The sequence below is a fragment of the Carettochelys insculpta genome, chromosome 14, assembly GCF_033958435.1.
Source record: "Carettochelys insculpta isolate YL-2023 chromosome 14, ASM3395843v1, whole genome shotgun sequence".
Taxonomy (NCBI): Eukaryota; Metazoa; Chordata; order Testudines; family Carettochelyidae; genus Carettochelys; species Carettochelys insculpta.
Window position 1 is genome coordinate 41,201,106 of NC_134150.1, and position 14,123 is coordinate 41,215,228.

Here is a 14,123-nt window from a genome sequence, read left to right on the forward strand (position 1 = left end):
AACCTGGGGTCGGTGGTGAGCGTGGACTTCTCCTCATTGCGGGGGGGGTTGGTCTTTAAATTGGGACTTGGACTCCCACTAAAAGCTAGTTCAACCATAGATACCTGGGCTCAGTGCAGGCATCTTTGGGGGAAATTCTGTGGCCTGGGTGATGTAGGTGGTCAGAGGAGCTGAGCAAAGTGGTCCCTTCTGGTTCCACGAATTTGTGAACCTACATACTCCAGCTGCCAGACCCAACCAGCAACTGCTGGTTGCTCCTGCTACCTGCCTGAAATACTCAGCAAACTTGCCCAGGGAGGCAGTGAACTTGCACGCAGACCAGAGGCACGAGCCAGCCAGCTCAACCCAAAGGAACTCCTAGAAGCTCCAAGATGTGATGGAACCACAGCTGAGCTGTGTTGATACCAGCGCAGACAGCAAGCAGAGACCAGCACTGGCTGCTCCTAAGGGAAAGGGGCAGAGCTGCCTTCTGAGATGTGGTCCTGTTCAAGAGCTACCTCTGAGCCACTAACACCAAAGCCAGGTGCAGAAAAGTTCTCCCACTGTTGCCCAACATCAGACCGCCCATTCATTGAGAAAGGTGGACAACCAGTTGTTACAGCAATGGGTGACAGCTACCAACATCCTGGATGCCTCAGTCTGGCTTCAGACCAGGTCGGGCCAAGACAACCTCCTTGGTGATGGACGGAGTCCACAGCTCAATGCTCATTGTCCTTGATTTTTTACCATAATATACAGCTGCCCAGCTTACATAGCTGCAGTTCTACGTTGTCTCAAGTCATTCCATCACGACCCAGAGTGTGGTGATGGGCAGCTGCTTTCCGTCCCTGAAGTTCCTCATCTGCAGAGCATCATGTTCTCCTTCCATTGTTTCAATAGCCACATAAGATCACTGGGCACCTTGCTAGTCGTCCAGGGACTTTTCTATCTCACGCACCTGTCTCACCCCGCTGGAATATTTCTTCTTCCACGGATGCAAGCACCTCCATTACAAGGAGGTCCCAATGGCTGAAGGAGATAGATACCTGGATAAAAAGCGGCTGGTTTAAAGGCAAACCAGGCAAGACCAGCATAATGGGAAACTTTGTGTAATGGGAAATTTGGAATAATTGGCCCATGAGGATGCCTGCTCCCCCCTTTGTCTAAGTGTTGTAAACCCCCAGCATCCTGCCTGACTCTGCACTTAGTCATTGATGATGAAAAGTAAATACCGTCTTCCACCTCCAGCTGGCTAGGGAACATCGGCCCTTCCTCTGGGATGAGGATTTGGCTCAGCGATCCAGGCGCTCGTTGCCTCTGGATCAGGTTAGTGTAACTCATGGTCTCCATGGCTGACAGGGCACTGCCTGCACAGAAGGTCACTGCTGGCATCCTTATTGGCGGTAGCTGCCGCCAGCCCCCAATCCGCTTCCATATCCTCATCTTCAGAGTCTGGAGTGGGTCAGAACGCAGCCTCTGCAGGGGTCCCCTCTCCAGCCAGGCACCTGCAGAACAAACCTGTTTGAGAACAAAGCTCAGGTAGGGCTGTGAGACAATTCACTGGTGCATGAGCAGGGGCTGGCTGTGGACTGAACATTTCCACTGCAGCCAAATAAATAAGGAAGAGAGAGAGACAAGACAGAGGCATGTCCTAGACTGATCCTCTACCAGCAGGAGAAAAAGAGGAGAGGGATCCATAAGGACCTCATGGAGCACAGTAATACGCCTGGTAATGAATTCTGTAGAAAACCCTTCCTTAGCTAGTAGCGATGAATCTGCTCTGTAGGGGATCCCGAGGCTGGACTAACAGGTGGACTGAAGATCAGAAGGATTAAGTGACTTGTCCCTCATGGTGCAGGAAGTCGATGGTTGAGTAAGGAGTTACCCAGGTCTCCTGACCAGTGCTCCCTGTGAGCTGCACACGTGGACAGCTGCCCAGGCAAGATTCAGTTGCTGCCCAACTTTAGCACAGCACCCACAGCCACCCACAGCGGGCAGCGTGTGTTTCTATTTGTGGTGCACATCCCAAAATGTGCTCCGCCCGGGGGTGGAGAAAATGAGACAGAACCTGGCTCCTGACTTCCTGCTGTCTTGCTCTCGTCATTGTTCTATGCCTCTCCTGATCCTGCGGAGCCCGGAGCCCTGAGTGTTCGGCACTGCGACACTCCCCAGATCCAGGAAACAGGCTGGGCATGGATTTCAAGGACGGGCCAACATGTTGATGTTTCAGCCCCATGAGGGTATCACTATAACATGAGACATGGTTGCTGCCAAACAGATGGTTCAGCCTGAGCCCCAGTCCGAATGAGTGTCCCCAGCATTTTTCCTAACAGTGGAAAGGGAGGGGAATGTCAAAGAAATGCTGGTTCCTGAGACGATGGGGCCTGTATCTGCTTGAGGGCCCTGCAGGCTGTGGTCTCCAGAGCCTGAAGAGCAGGGCTGGTAACACACAAAGGCTGAACTTTTCAAAGCTGCCCTGCTGGAGTTAGATGTGCAGGTCACAAGGAAAGTGACCAGGCAGTGAACAGCCACAGCTGTACCTGTGCATGATTAGACCAGCCAATGATCCACCTCCCCACGGTGGGTGACAGCCGTGGCAGGTGACACAGAGCAACCCATGGCTGGCATGCAAGTTGGGGCAGGGAGACCGTAAGTGGGCTCAGGCAATCTGCTGCCTCCAATGCACTGAAAAACAGACATGGCACAAAAACCAAATTGCTGACACTGAGCTGACACTGGGCCAAAGCAAAGCCCTTCTGTGAACACCCCTGCGCTAGGGGCTCTCAAGCCACATGGAAAGGGCCTATGTGCAACATGCATGATAGCTTTTGAGGTATGTAAGTTCCATATAGGTGCATGGAATGATTATACGAGTGACCATACATATTCATATGTGATCACGCGAGTCCAATATAGAACAAGGTTACACAGATGGCGTTTAGAGATCTATTGTCTATATAATAATTTATTGACAGAGGGTTTTGGACAGCTGGGTACTACTACCCCCAGGCTGAAGAGTACTGTCAAGTTTGGGATGGCTGGTGCTAATACAAGCCCCAGGCTGAGGAAGACTCCCTTGTGCAGGGCTGTTCAGCAGGACGCCAGCCTAGGAGACTTAGGTGCCATTTCCCTAGTTGTGCAACAGACCCTCACTAGTGACTTGGCCACTCACTACAAATGAAAGAGTTTGGCAAATTAACGAGCAGATCACAAAAAAGAACATGAAGAGTCAGGGTCAGGCCTCCGACAGCCCTTTTGTTCAGCTCATTTCATCAAGTGGACGTTAGTGCAAATGTTTGACCCAGATACTTGAAATAAGCCATGTGATTGTGATATACTGCGGAAATGTAATGAAACCTCCATCACTGGAGGACTCACTGCACAGTCTGCTGTAGAGATGGTAGGTTTTCCTGCTTGGCTTGCCTTAATGTTTAGATGGATTTCATTTCTGGAAGATACACTTCAGGCAAACACAAGCTGTTGGGCTCAGAGCTGGGATAATGGGATAAAATTCTCAGGCTTCTGTTATATAGGTGACCCGACTAGATAATCCAATAGATGAGTTGGCTTTAATATCTATGAACCATTTGCAAAGAGCACCCCACCCCGCCCCCGCCACCCACCCAGTGTTTTGAATAGTCTGTGAAAGTTAATGATATGCAGATCAACAAGCTGTTACTGCATTTCAGCACTTGGAAGGAATGAAGTGGCATTATGCCTGCGTGCTGTCCGTGAAGGAGCGGGCTGCATTTGGCACAGTTGGGTCAGTCCTGGTTTGTCCTCAAGGTGACCTCTGCCTGTGCAGCGCTGAGGTCTGCAGGCAGGAGGCTGTCACAAAGCGTGAGCATATTATATTCTTTAATTACTGTTGCAATCACAACATTTAAACGCTGTCAGCGCGAGATAGCTCATAACCGCAGGCTAGAATCCCTGCCACTTGGGGCTTGTAACTAAAACTGCAGGATTAATTTGATTAATTGATAGAATTATTTTCCAAACTACGCTTTTGTTTATGGAGGCTTAAAATGCTTGCCGCCTGCACCCTCCTGGTGTGTTGCAGAGTGGAGATAAAACCGACTGAAAATAATTAGTATGGCTTAATTTAAGGGAAAAATAACCTCCGAAGAATTTTGCAGAAAATTTAGAGCCGTGTGCGTTCGTTGATTTTGGCAGGAACTATTACAGAGCTGGAAATGGGACTTTTATGCTTTGTCTTGACTATATTTCACCAGGGCTCCAACCCCACTGGAGAGAGAAATATGCCATTCCTGTTGTTTGCTCTTGCAACTTTCTTATTCCGCCAGCTTCACGAAGGCAGTGCCTCAAAAACAACCAGGCAGAAAGCAACGGCTTTAGCTGCAGGGTGTGGATGCGTTGGGGTTTTAGGCTGTTGGTCGGGCATTCTGATTGTCTCCAAGGGGACATGTCGTTCTGCGCCCCGGAAGCCGCCGTTTCGTATGCTAGGGGGTAACTTGCTCTGCTAGAATCCATGGAGCAGTGGCTGGAGCAAGGGGTAGCCAGCAGCAAAAAAAGGCAGCAGAATCTGTGTGTAGCTAGCCTGAATAGGTATGGGTGGTGTCCTTCCGTTCCTCATCTGCCCCACCTCGAATCTTGAGCTGCAGTAACAAGGGCACAGGTGCTTCCTGCCTGGATCACTTAGGACAGAGGGTCTTTGAACCAAAAACCTCGTCCAGCCCAGAGCCCTCCCTATCAGAAAGCTGCTGCCCCCCCGCTGCGGCGCTGCCCCCTGATGATGGCATTGGTATCTCGCTGGGCACGGCGTCCACCTGCACCCAGAAAGGGCGGTGTGAGGCCGAAATGCCCACACGTAACTGTTGGTTTTAATGTTTTGTTTTAAGCAGCTCACTTGGCTGTTCGCTCCCCTGCCTCTGGCTCCACTCGCGTCTGGCCTGGTGCTATCTGTCCTCACTTCATGCTGGCCTTATTCAAAGCCGCGCTGCCCTCGCCGAGTGGGAATGGCTGAGCCCATTAGCTCAGCATGCCTGGCTCCATCCTCCCCAGCGCTCTCCGGCTGGTGCGGGCGCTGCTGCAGAAAGGGGCTGGGCTTCAGCTCTTGGTCCAGTTTAGAAAAGCTCTTTGGCTCGGCAGCGTTTGCGACCAGAGAAACCACCTCCCGGGACAAAAGCATTAAAAGGGCTCCTGAGATGTTAGTTAAACCCAGTCTGTGCTTCGCTAATATCAGTGGATTGGCTTGTGTGTTAATGTACTGCCACGAGGCGCCCCCACCCCGCCCCCCCCCGCCCCCAGACCAAAGAAGCTGGCTTTGCTAGACTGGCGTTCACCTCGCGAGAGGTGGGACAATGGGGCTCTGACAAAGCCCTTCAGTGACTGTCCCACGGCATGGGTGAGTGACCTGGGCCCTGATTTTCAAAGGCATTGCAGTATAGCTGTAATGCCTAACTGATTTAGGAGCCTACCTCTTATTTCTAAAAGGGGATTGCAGTGCCTAGCTGGTTTAGGAGCCTAACTCTTATGTCTAAAAAGGGATTGTAGTGCCTAGCTGATTTAAGAGCCAAACCTTTATTTCTAAAAAGTGAGTGTAATGCCTAGGTGATTTAGGAGCCTAATTCTTATGTCTAAAAGGGGATTGCAATGCTTAGCTGATTGAGGAGCCTACCTCTTATTTCTAAAAGGGGATTGCAGTGTCGCGCTAATTTAGGGGCCTGACTGTTATTTCTAAAAGGGGATTGCAATGCGTAGCTGATTGAGGCGCCAACCTCTTATTTCTAAAAGGAGATTGCAATGCCTAGCTGGTTTAGGAGACTAACTCTTATTTTGAAAAAGGGATTGTGGTGTCTAGCTGATTTAGGAGCCTAACCGTTATGTCTAAAAGGTGAGTCCAATGCCTAGGTGATTTAGGAGCCTAATTCTTATTTCTGAAAGGGGATTGCAGTGCCTAGCTAATTTACGGGCCTAACTGTTATTTCTCAAAGGGGATTGCAATGCTTAGCTGATTTAGGAGCCGAACAGTTCTCAAAGAGGATTGCAATGCTTAGCTGATTGAGGAGCCTACCACTTATTTCTAAAAAGGGATTGCAATGCCTCGCTGGTTTAGGAGACTAACTCTTATTTCTAAAAAGGGATTGTGGTGCCTAGCTAATTTAGGAGCCTAACCTTTAGGGGGCCTAACTCTCATTTCTAAAAGGCAAGCACAATGCTTAGCTGATTTAGGGGCCTAACTGTTATTTCTAAAAGGGGATTGCAATGCCTAGCTGCTTGAGGAGCCCAAATCTTATTTCTAAACTGGGCTGCAATGCCTAACTGATTTAGGAGCCCAACTTATTTCAAAAAGGGATTAAGGTGCTAGGGATCTCTGAGATCAGTTAGGCATTGCCACAGACAGTGATGCAAAACTTAAATCCTTTAAAAAAAAAATCTGGGCCCAGGCAGCATGGCCAAGGAATGGGGCGTTCCCTTAGTGGCAGTGGCGTGTGCTTGTGGGTGTTGGTGCTGAAGGCTCAGCATTCTAGTCCTGTCCTTGTGTGTGTGTCTGAGCCCACCCTGCTAGTAACAGTATCCATTCTCTGCCGCCCATGATTTCATTGCCATGCGTAACCGAGAGCAAAACGGTTCCGGATGCGTCTCCAGCTGGAGCACTAGTCACTGCCCTTCAGGATAGCATCAGCAGTGTGTAAATCTGATCTTAGTCACCTCTCTATCTACCCCTGCCATGCCCCAGGGACCACAAAGCTCTGGTGTTAGCACAGGCTTGGGTTGTGTGCCTTGGCTTTTGGGAAATGTTCATGGCTCGGGAGCGACTCCATTTCCCACTTTCCCTTTTGCAGACAAAACCGTGTCCGTTTTTCCTTTTTGTCGCCTCTGATCTGTGCAGCTTGAGCCCCCTTTTGCAGTTCCGTGCTTCAGGCAGAAAATGGTTTGTGCATAATAAGAAGCACGGCAGGACCAGAGGGAGCGGGTGAGCCTCCCCAATCCACATGCTTGCCTGGGAAAAAGACCCCCCTCCCCCCCGCTTACCTCTCCACCCACCCACCCCCCGACCATCAGTCAGACGCAGCACCCTAATGCTCCCCGGAGTTTGCTGAGACCTGCATTCTCACCTAGCAGCTCTGGGGCATTTGACACTTAGAAGAAGGCTCCCACCAGCCTAATTCCAGCGGGCAAGGAAAAGCTGGCCTGGTTTTTGCAGCAAAAGATTAACTCTAGCTGCACAGCGGCTACTGATGAGACGAGAGGAGACTCCTGTCGGGGAAGGTGGGGTGGAGACTGTGTGTGTGAAAAGCCACACTAGTTGTAACTGGATAGGTCCAGAGCTCAGCCACTGCAGGAGACACTGAATCAACAGGAGCTACAACTGAGGGCAGAGGGGCAGAGCCTCAGCTGTTGCCAGTGGAGTTTCATTGCTCCGCAACTGGCGTGAAAGGAAGTCGCTCCATTGACTTGCATGAAACCCTGCCTGCTTACACTAGTGGGGATCTGGCCCACTGACTGCACCGATTCACACGCCCTGGTGATCTGCCCCCTGCCCCAGTCCCAGCTCCAGTGGCATGCTCCAGCCCAGGAGCTGGCCTGCTTCCTTGCTCTGGAAAGTGGGTGCAAAAGTCAGGTGAGACAACAGGCCAGTGCAGAGGGGAAAGGGCTGTGCCACGTTAGCCCCTTAAGGGGGTAGGGCCTCTCTGGCATCTTTCTGCATTTGTACGCGAAGCCTTGCCTTGCCACCTGCCTGACGGGGGTGTCACCCAGGCCAGGCCCTACAGGGGCAGGAATTCAGGCTGATTCCCCTAAGAAGGTGCAAAACCCAGGTCTGTCTCTGGTAGAGCTTTATACCCTCTAGTTCCAATCTTGATTGCCCCTGTGGGGAGTATTGCAGTGGACAGATAAGGGGACTTTGTGAAACATAAGGCTGGCCCAGTCAGCACTAACTCGTGCTGGGATTTCCCATGGCACTGGTGAGGACTGAGCCCCACGCCTTATCTGCTCCATCACAGGGCTTGATCGCTGCATGACACGAGCACCAGCAGAGGATGGCACGTAGTCAGCACTCTCAGTGCCCTGGGGCTGAGCTCCTTCTCTCTTGCAGGGCATTTGAAGCCATTTGAGAAGGCAAACGGATGCACACGCTGCCAGATGTTATGGTCATCACACAGGAAAGCCCCTGGAGCAAATTATGCACTGCAAATAAGGTGTGTACCCCCTTTTCAGTCTACACCCTGACCGGGGTGTTTGTGGGGGAGGTGGGGGTGGCTGTTCACAACTGTCGTCTGAAATAATTGGCACAAGCAAATGGTGGCCTCTGGCTCCGGCGTGAGCGGGTTGCTGGTCGTTCGCCCTGTGCAATTGGTCGCCTTGGGTAGCTATGCTTTGAGCTGCCTGACTTAAGCGGTGGGGATGAAAACACATGGGTGGGCGGGCTCTGATCATGCTCATGGGCTGACGTTCGGCAGGGCTGCCCCAGAGCTATGCACCAAGAGCCCCAAAGCTGTCCAAATGGCCAGCTGAATGTTTTGGGTGCAAATGCTCCCGCTGCTGCTCCGTGCCTGAGTCGTGCTGGAGCATGAGGCCTCGCACCGCACAGCCGAACAGTTGCAACCAGCAGAGCAAAAGGGTTTCTGACTAGCACTAGGGCGTGTTCATTTGCTGGCTCTGTGTGCTCAGCCTTTCACCTGTGCAACCCCAGTATCATCCCAGCCGCCGTTTGCTTCCAAAAGCGCTCACAGAGTTCAGCTGAGTGGGCTTCTAAGCCACACGCCTGACGAGTCTACCTTCGTCAGATGCATCTGCGGGTCTTTGCCCATGAAAGCTTATGCTCCAAAAGCTCTGTCAGTCTGTAATGTGCCACAGGACAACTTGTAGATTTTGTTAAAATGGGGCTTCATGCCCAATTTGTCGTGGTTAATCTCCCATGCTGCCTACAGACACTCTATTGACAAAGCAAATCTGAGCTAGTGATTTCTGGTCATTTACAGCTGGCCTAAGGCATGTGAGTAGCACTAATGGGTGTCAATGGAACCCATCAATCCCCCACAACTTGGCCTCTCATGCCAAGATCCACTTAGTGCCTGGACTGTGTGTCAGTACATTAACCATAGGAACTTAGCTGCTGCCCTGGTCCTTTCAGTACAGGCCAGATTCAGTTTCATTGGTGTTTTCTGGTTTTATCAGAAACCTTTCTGATTCCTTATGCTCACTGACCAGCGTCTACAAACCCACAGCATCCAGCAGATGTTTGTAAGTGGGGCATGTAACAATGCCAGCGAGGGATTGGGCACTCTACATCAAAGGAAGAATTAGCTTATTGTAAGTAAAGATGCTCTAGCAGGGCTGCCCGGCAGGATCAGGCCCCCATTAGGCTGAGCAGTATATAAAAATACAGGGTGACACAGCCCTGATCCCTATCTTGTCTCTGCAGAGCATCCCCTTGTCATCAGCACTGGCCCAGCCTTTCTCTGAGCTGTGTTTGATCCTCAGAAGAGGAGTACCTGGAGCTGAGTCGTGCACAGGTGAGAAAAGGTCCTTGTGGCAGCTGACCCAGTTGAAAAGACTGTGAACTGCAGTCACAGCCCTGGCCGGGAATTGGCCAGCCCTTCGGAAGAAACCAGGGGCCCTAAGGAATCTCACACGAGCATGAGAAGCAGCCTGGCCAGATGGTGGCAGCACTTTCTGCATCCCTCTGCGGCAGTGGAGACTTTCAGCTGGCTGGAATTGAGAGGGGTGGGAGGAAGGAGGGAGGAGCTCAGTTACTACCTCTTAATCAGTAGTTTTTAAAAATGACCCTCTGCAGCTGGCACAGTTTAAAATACAGTCTACAGCTCCTGGGCTAACAGGCAGAACCTGTGGGGGAACCTGTGATAGCAACATCAGTGCATATGCAGCAAGCTGGTTCTGCAAGGGTGAGGTCTTACACAGACCACCAGGTGCCCCTCTTAAATGTCTAGCTGACAGCACTGCGCATCCGTGGTCCGACACACAGCCAGGGCTCTCTGCTCAGCAGCCCACGTCACACCCTCTGAGCCCATGGGTCATGCCTGACACACCACCTCCGCGAGCCTTTCCCTTTACGTTCCTCCACCAACATATGCACTCTCGTTCGTGCCGCGGCTCTAATAATATCACTCCAGATTAATTGGCACTAATACAAATGTACACAGCTCCATAAGACGATGTCACCTCATGCACAATGGGAACCACGGAAGCTTGCGTATTATCTCTGTACTGCAGGCGTGTAATTCACTCCTCTGGAAAACCTTCTATTTATTGGGTTATGTTACAACAATCGCTCTGCAAACATGATGTGAGTTGGAGGTGGGGTGGGAAGGACAGACCCACACACACACACACGGAGGCAGTGCAGCTAGCCTCATTGCCAGAACCCATTCTCTGCGGGTAATATCCCTCATGAATGCTCCGCATCAAAGCCTGCAAGAGCCCCCACACCCCTAGAAGCAGGATCGGAAGCGTTTGGCTTCTGGAGCCTGTTGGCAGGATTGGGCAGCGAATTGCAGACCCAGTGGCCACTGCCTGAGCCCCACTGGGGCCTGGCGTGGGAGAAGTTTGGGAACATGAGGGCTTGGAGGGCAACTATTACAGTCATGCTCAATCGCCAAGATCTGGACTTTGGCCCTGGTAAGACGCAGTTATCTAAAGCAGCTGCAGAACCGTAGGCCTTGGGACTGTGGTAGGCCTTGGCGTGAGGCCAAAAGTGAGCGGGGCCAATTCAAAAGACCCCGGCAGGGAATGTGCAATTGTACGGGATAAAAACCGGTTACATTATGTCAAGGCGTATTCTCCTCCGTGAACAACAAGAAGCCCTGTGGCCCTTTGTTGACTAAACAGGTATTTTGGAGCAGAAGCTTGTGGGGGCAAAAACCCACTTCATCAGATGCTCCCTGGTTTGGCATCTGGGGAGAACCAGACTACCTGCGCTGGTGTCATCGTTGGCTTGCTTGTGAGTACAGGGCTGTATTCACTCCCACTGGTTGAGGAGTTTAGAGCTTGTTCGTTAGTTTAGGGTCACCCACGCGCACTGGGACGCTCATGTTGGGTCCCAATTCCAGCCTTGTTCTCACGTGCCAGGCACTCTGATGTGCTTTGGTTTTGAAGGGTTGCCCCTGCTGGGGTAGCTCTGTGGCTGGTTTCTTCTGATAGGGTAGCTCATCAATCAGCTGCCGTTGATTTAAAACAAAGAAAGAGCCTGCAACGCACAGTAATGAGGCAGTGGTTATTTTTGGAAAGCAAAGCAACAAGGCAGGGGTTTGGAAAGCAGGTTCAGAATGACCTGTAAGGAAACTGTTTAGTCTGTCAGCCTGCATTTAAAATACACTCATGGGCAAGAAGGCCATACCTCCCCCATCCTGCAAAGACATGCTGAGCCTCACTACCCGGCGCAAACCACAGTAAACTCAACGGGCCTTTTCCAAGGGGTAAAGCTAAACGTGGGCCTAAGTCTTTGCAGGCTCAGCACCGAACTAACAGTAGATTATATAATGCAAACCATGTCTTACAGTCAGCTGTAACCCTCAGCTGTTCCTGCCTTTAGTCTCTGCTGGTAGAAATAGGCCCATGCTGTGACAGTCCAAACATCAGAGCTCCCTTAAAGCCGTGTGTTTCTGTCCTGGTGCCAGCCCTTTGAATCTGCTTTGCTTCAGCCTTGTCCTCACCCTTCGTTAAGGTCGCTTGTGTTTTCACAGGTTGACTCAACCAGAACAGCTCCAAAAAGCAGAAGTGGTTTGTGTCTGTGCCATGCGCTCGTGCATGTGGTGGAGTTACCCTGCGTTTACACCAGGGGGTGTACTGCATTTGCTCTATTGGCGATACTCATTTGCAGCTGGTCTGTAGCATTTGCCAACCCAGGCTTGATTAAGGTACCTCCCTGTCTCTCTCACAAGCTGCTGGTTGGGCACAAACCATGGCAGCTGCACGGTTTTTATTTCTGCTGTCTTCCAACAAGCAGTTTCTCTTGGAAACTATCTAGGAAGGTACAAGCACATGCAAGCAGGTGAGGTGTTCAGAAAATAATATTACGATTTTTTGCACTCATTTCTGAAAGGATTTAAATGTGTGTGGAAATTGGCCACTGCCAATTGGGCTTCTGTGCAGGCTGTGTGCTCCTTATCATCACCATAGGACTCTGAAATGCTGACACTGAAGAGAGAGGCTCGCCCCTCCTGATACAAAGTAAAGATGCTAAATAGATTTTCCTCAAGAGGATACGCCTGATCCTCCTCTCCCTCGCCTTTGGTGGAGTTTTGTCTGATTATGATCTGGAGCAGAGAACAGTGGCACTCTACATGTAAGCTGCTCAGCTGGATGCCGATCTTGCAAAGATTACACACCTTCCCAATTTGATACATGTGAGTAGGACCACGGATGTGTGTTAAGTTGTGACAGGATCAAGACCACAAGACCTGCCTGAGTTGGGGAGAGCTCAGTGGTTTGAGCATTAGCCTTACAACCCCAGGGTTGTGAGCTCCCACCTGGAGGAGGCCATTTAAGGTCAGGGGGCAAATAGATTCAACAAAAAAAAATCTCTTAGGGATGGTGCTTGATCCTGTGGAGAAGGCAGGACACTGGATGCTAATGTATGTTTGTCTCCACAGCTATGTATAAGTTGTGGCAGGATTATGGCCTGCCTCAGCTAGAAGGCACTCAGTCAGCCCTGCGGTGTTATGGGAACCTACAACCAGCAGGACTAGATTTGGAATGTGCAGAATAACACAGCCAACCTCCGCCCCTTGGAACTCTTCCTAATTCCTCAGCTAATTTAGTCTGACATCCTCCCGGTGAGCCTGACCTCTTTAGGGGAATCATGTGGCGCTTAAAACTCATTATTCCATGATTGAAACAGGAAGTTAATTAAAAACCCTTAAAAAAAAAGAGGAGTGTTGATCAATGTCAGCAAGTCTTGCTGTAAAGAGCATTTGCATGCTGCCGGAGACAGCAGCAACTGCAGTCTCCCCAAGCTTCTCATTTGAAGACGCCAATAACACCAGGAATCCCTTTCCTCCTTGTGCAAGATTACCACTGTGCACATAGGTACACCATATCTACCCCTAAAAGCCAGGGGACAACTTCCATGATGACTCCAATAAGGCCCTCGTAGCACAGCTGTTGAATAAACTGAACTTGACCGTGCTTCAAAGGCTGCTTGCAAGCAGCAATGCTGGGGACAGAGATTTCAAAGGAAAAAGGGGAGGCACTGGGTGCTCATTTGCATGCCTGTTACCCACAATGCTCTCTAACCCAGCTCCTGCTGCTTCTGAGCCACCCTGGGAACAAATTGACATCTGTGCTTGGCCTACGGTTACTCTGATATGTTTTAGGAGGTTATTGCCCACTGTTTCCTTGCAACACAAAGCTCACACACAGCAGACCCAAGCAGTTTTTCCCTCTACAGAAGAAATTTGCTTCAGTTTCTTGGTGTGTTTGGGGTCATTTGCAGAGAGACACAGCAAGCTGAAAAGGAGAGGTGCTGGATATAGGAATAATCAGAAAGGGGATGGGGAAGTAGGCAGTGGTTGGAGTGATGCTTTTTAAAGGGTGGTTTTAAAATATTGGAGGATACATATGCTTAGGGCCTTGGGGAGGATCGTTTTATCGAATCACAGAAACGTTGGGCTGCAAGGGATCTCAAGTCATCAAGTCCAGCGCCTGGTGCCAAGTAAACCTAGATCCTCCCTCTAATGAGGAGGGTTTTACTGCCTTCCTTGGGAGTCTATCCCAGAGTACATCATCTACCTTCAGTTTGCAAGTTTGTCCTAACAGCTAACCTAAATCCCCCTTGCTGCAACGAAGCCCCTTACTTCATGTCCTGCCTTGGGCGGACAGCCGAACAATTAATCCCAGCCTTCTTTCTAAGAGGCCGTAATGTATCGGAAGCCTTTTTTCTCAGGGGCTGCCCTCCCTCTCCTTTTCTCGAGAGTAAACATACCCCTGTTATCTGAGCATATAAAAATCTCAAGACCAATTGGCTTGATCATGCATTTTGTTCACCACTCTGTCACTGATCCACCCTGTGACCTCTAACAAATCTCTTTACCTCTCGGTGCCTCAGTTTCCTAGGTGTAAAATGAAAGCTGCTGTGCTCCCTTGCCCCCCACAGCTGTTGTGAGGCTAAAGGGGTAGGAGACGCACAGACAAGTCTCCAGTCGCTCGTAACCCTGCACCCT

General features: G+C 50.6%; 1 protein-coding gene across 1 annotated transcript in view; it reads left to right on the forward strand.

Annotated features, from left to right (window-relative positions):
- Positions 1–9,381, forward strand: part of ZNF469 (zinc finger protein 469) — a 221,212-nt gene extending 211,831 nt beyond the window's left edge. Inside the window, exons 4-5 of the transcript XR_012647491.1 lie at positions 8,039–8,141; positions 9,368–9,381. The gene's annotated coding sequence lies outside the window, so the exon portion shown is untranslated. The remainder of the gene's footprint in view (positions 1–8,038; positions 8,142–9,367) is intronic.
- Positions 9,382–14,123: the final 4,742 nt, after the last annotated feature.